Here is a 4,990-nt window from a genome sequence, read left to right on the forward strand (position 1 = left end):
TGGAGTGAGACTCCAACTCAAAAAAAAAAAAATAAATAAATAAAAGGACAATCTTTTAGCTAGATGGACTAAGAAATAAATAAGGAGAAAGGCTCAGACCACTAAAATAAAAAATGAAAGTGGGATATTACTGTTTAATCTACAGAAATAAAAAAGGATTATGAGAATGCTGTGGTAAATTATATGCTAACAAATTGTATAACCTAGATGAACTAGACAAATTCCTAAAACATATAACATGCCAACACTAAATCATGAAAAAATAGAAAATCTTACTATATCTACAACTAGTAATGAGATTGAATCAGTAATTGAAAAAGTCTCCCAACAAAGAAAAGCCCTGGACCTGATGGCTTTACCAGTGAATTTTACCAAACATGCAAACAAAACAAAACAAAAAACTAACCTCAATCTACTCCAACTTTTCCACATTAATTGAAGAGAAGGGAACATTTACTAACTCACTTTATGAGGCCAGCATTACCCTGATATTAAAGCCAGACAAAAATACCAGAGGACAAATATTACAGAGCAATATTCTCATAAACATTGATACCAAATTCTTCAACAAAATACTAGCAAATGGAATTTATCAGCCTATCAAAGGAATATACACCATAACCATAAAAATGGGATTTATTTCTGGAGAGCAAGGATAGTTTAACATATGAAAATTGATAAATGTAACAGAATGAAAGAAAATAGCTACCTCTCACTTGATGCAGAGAAATTATCTTATACAATTCAACACTACTTTGTGATTAAAAAATTCAAAAAACTAAGAATAGAGGGAAACTACCTCAATATAACAGAAGCCATATATGAAAAACCTACAGTGAACATTTACTCAATGGTGAAAGATTAAAATATTTTCCTCTAAGATCAGAAACAAGGCAAGACTGCTTTTGTTACTTCTGTTCAATATAGACTAGAAGCTCTATCTGGAATAATTAGGCAGGAAAAAAAATAAAAGGCATTCAATTTGGAAAGGAAGATGTAAAATTATTTATCCTCTCAGATGATATGCTCTTACATGTAGAATAGATTAGATTTAGAAAATACCTATTAAGAATAATAAATGACTTAAGAAAAACAGCATTAAACAAAGTTAACATATAATAATCAGTTGCATTTCTATATACTAACAATGAATACTTTGAAAAGAAAATTACAAAAACAATTTTATTTATAGTAGCATCAATGAAAAAAAATTAGGTATTAGCTTAACCTATCAGTTTATTTTTTAAAAATTTATTTATGTATTATAAAGATGTGTGGTACAATTCAGGGTCAGGTATACAAACATTGATCATGCAAGTACCCTTGTTGATGAGGTATGTTCCTCCCTCCCCTAGCAGTTTCCCTCAACTGCCAGTCCCACCACCCCTCCCCTAACAGTTTTCCACTACTGCAAATCACTTTCTTATAGCATTATAATTGTTCAAGGTCACCTTATGAGTGAGAACATATGGAACTCAGTTCTTTGTTTCTGTGATTAATCACTGAGTATGATAGATTTCAAATCGATCCAATTTGCTGCAAAGTTCATATATTTGTTCTTCTTTATTTCACTGTGTATATGTACCACATTTTTTAGATCCAGTCCAGTTGCGATGGGGAACACAGTTGGTTCCATGTTTTTGCTATTGTGAATAGAAATGCAACAAACATACGTGTGCAGATATCTTTTTCATAGAATATTTTGAGTTCCTCTGGGTATATTCCCAGTAGGGGAATTGCTAGGTCATATGGAAGGTTGATTTCTAGTTCTTTCAGAAATCACCACACTGTCTCCAAAGAGGTTGTACTAATCACATTCCCCCCAGCAGTGTAGAAGCGTTCCTTTTTCTCCACATCCTCACCAGCATGTTGTTGTTTGTTTTATTAATGATGGTCATTCTTACAGGGATTAGGTGGTATCTTAATGTAGGTTTGATTTGCATTTCTCTGATGATGAGTGAGGCTGAGCACTTTTTCATGTGTCTGTTGGCTGCCTATATATCTGCTTTTGAGAAGTGTCTATTCATGTCTTTTGCTCACTTTTTAAAGGGGCTGGTTTTTTTTTCCTTTCAGTGCGTTTGAGTTCCTTGTAGATCCTAGTTGTTAGGCTTTTGTCAGATATACAGTTGGCAAATATGTCTTCCCATGCTGTGGGCTGTCTCCCTACTCACTTGATGGTTTCTTTTGCTTTGCAGAAGCTCATTAATTTGGTGAGGTCCCACTTGTCTATCTTATTTCTTAAGGTATTGACCTTCAGGGTTCTGAATAGGAATTGGTTTCCAGTTCCAATTTCCATAAGGGTGTCTCCTGTGCTTTCTAAGATTCTTATAGTTTGAGGTTTACATTAGGTCTTTGAACCATGTAGAGTTAATTTTTGTGTATGGTGATAGGTAGGGGTCCTGTTTCAATCTTCTGCATGTGATCAGCCAGTTTTCCCAGGACCATTTACTGAATAGGTTCTCCTCTCCCCAGTGGTTGTTGTTGGAGGCTTTGTCAAAGATGAGTTGGTTGAGGAATTGAGGCTTTGCTTCTGGAATCTCTATTTTGTTCCATTGGTCTATGTGCCTGTTCTTGTACTAATACCAGGATGTTTTGGTTACTGTAGCCTTATAGTAAAGTTTGAAGTCTGGAAGTATGATACCTCCTGCTTTGTTTCTTTTGCTAAGATTGTTTTGGCAATTTGTGGTCGTTTACATTTCCATATAAATTTCAGTATTGTCATTTCCAGATCTGAGAAGAATGATGTTGGTAACTTAATGGGTATTGCATTGAATCTGTAGATTGTCTTTGGTAAGATGGACATCTTAACAATGTTGATTCTTCCTATCCATGAACATGGGGTATTTTTCCATTTGTTTGTGTCTTCTTGGATTTCTTTGAGCAGTGTTTTGTAATTCTCATTGTAAAGGTCTTTCACTTCTCTGGTTAGGAAGATGCCGAGGTATGTCATTTTTTTTGGTGACTATTGTGAATGGCATTGTGCTTTTTATTTGGGTCTCTGCCTGCTTGTTGTTGGTGTATAGTAATGCAACTGTCTTTTGCACATTTATTTTGTACCCTGAGACTTTGCCAAAGTCCTTTATCAGTGCAAGCAAGTTTTTGATAGATTCTCTTGGATTTTCAAGTTATAGGATCATGTCATCATCAAAGAGGGATCATTTGACTTCCTTGTTTCCTATTTGGATACCCTGATGTCCTTCTCTTGTCTAATTGCTCAAGCTAGGACTTCCAACATGAAACTGAACAAGAGGGGTGAGAATGGGCAGCCTTGTCTTGTCCCAGTTTTCAGGGGAAATGATTCTAGTTTTTGTCCATTTACCGATATGTTAGCTGTGGGTTTGTTGTAGATGGCAGTTACTATTTTGAGGTATGTTCCTTCTATACCTAGGTGTTTGAGGGTTTTTATCAAGAAGGGATGCTGGATTTTATAAAAAGCTTTTTCTGCACCTAATGAGATAATCATGTGGTTCTTGTTTTTACATCTGTTGTTGTATTTAATGAAATTTATGATCTTGTGAATGTTGAACCAGCCCTGCATCCTGGGGATGAAGCCTACTTGGTCATGGTGGATAATTTTTTAGATGTGTTTTTGGATCTGATTTGCTAGAATCTTGTTGAAGATGTTTGCATCTATGTTCATAAGGGATATTGGCCTGTAGTTTTCTTTCTTAGTTGGATCTTTACCCTGTTTGGGTATCAGTGTGATGTGAGCTTCGTAAAATGATTTGGGGGGAATTCCATCTTTCTCAATTGCCTGGAATACTTTCAGTAGGATTGGTATCAGTTTTTTCTTGTACGTTTTGTAGAATTCTGCTGGAAAGACATTTGGTCAGGGCTTTTTTGTTAGATAGTTTCCATGTGACAGAGTCAATTTCCTGGGTTCTTATTGGTCTATTTAATGTCTCAATGTCTTCTTGTTTTAACCTGGGGAGGTTGTGTGATGTCAGAAAGTCCTCCATTTCATCTAGGTTGTCAAGTTTGTTTCCATATAGGTGTACATTGTAATCTCTGATAATCCTTTGATTTGATCCTTTGTATTTCTTTTTCTTTTTCTTTTTGAGTTGGAGTCTCACTCTGTCACCCAGACTGGAGTGCAGTGGCTGCTCCCAGCCACTGCAGCCTTGACCTGCTGGGCTCCAGCGATCCTTCCACCTCGACCTTCCAAGTAGCTGGAACTACAGGTGCGTGCCACCACGCCTGGCTAATTTTTTGATTTATTGTAGAGATGAGGTCTCGCCAAGTTGCCCAGGTGGGTCTTGAACCAGCGGGCTCTGGCAATCTACTCACCTTGGCCTCCCAAAGGGCTGGAATTGCAGGCTGAGTCACCAAGCCTGGCGATCTTTTGTACTTCTAATTGTGTTTATTTGGGCATCCCAGAGGTTTTGGTAAGATGTTTCTTCATTTTCATTTGTTTCCAGGAATCTTTCGATTTCTTCTCTGATTTCAGTGTTGACCCATTCGTTGTTTAGCATCATGCTGTTTAGTGTCCATGTCTTTGTGGGCTTTGGGGAAGTGTTGTTGGTGTTAATATTTATTTTTATTCCACTGTGGTCTGAGAATGTGCATGGCAATATTTCAATCTTATGGAACTTGTTTATGCTTGATTTATGGCCAAGGATGTGATCGATCTTGGAGTACGTTCCATGGGGTGATGAGTAGAATGTATATACTGTGGTTGTTGGGTGGAATAATCTGTAGGTATCTACTAAGTGCATTTGGTCACGTGTCAAATTTAGGTTCTGGATCTCTTTTTGTTGATTTTTTGCCTCAGTGATCTATCTAGTGCTGTAAGTGGGGCATTCAAGTCCCCTGCTAAAATATTGTTAGAGTCAATATCTTTTTTTAGTTTGCTTAGTAGTTGCTTTATAAATGCTGGTGCTCCTGTGTTGGGTGCATATATGTTTAGGATGGATATTTCTTGTTGATAGATTGAACCTTTTATGATTATGTAGTGACCTTTTGCATCTTTTTAAATTTTTGCTAGCTTAAA

The sequence above is a fragment of the Carlito syrichta genome, unplaced genomic scaffold (genome assembly GCF_000164805.1).
Source record: "Carlito syrichta isolate Samal-C Ts95f unplaced genomic scaffold, Tarsius_syrichta-2.0.1 Scaffold300780, whole genome shotgun sequence".
In the NCBI taxonomy this organism is placed as follows: domain Eukaryota; kingdom Metazoa; phylum Chordata; class Mammalia; order Primates; family Tarsiidae; genus Carlito; species Carlito syrichta.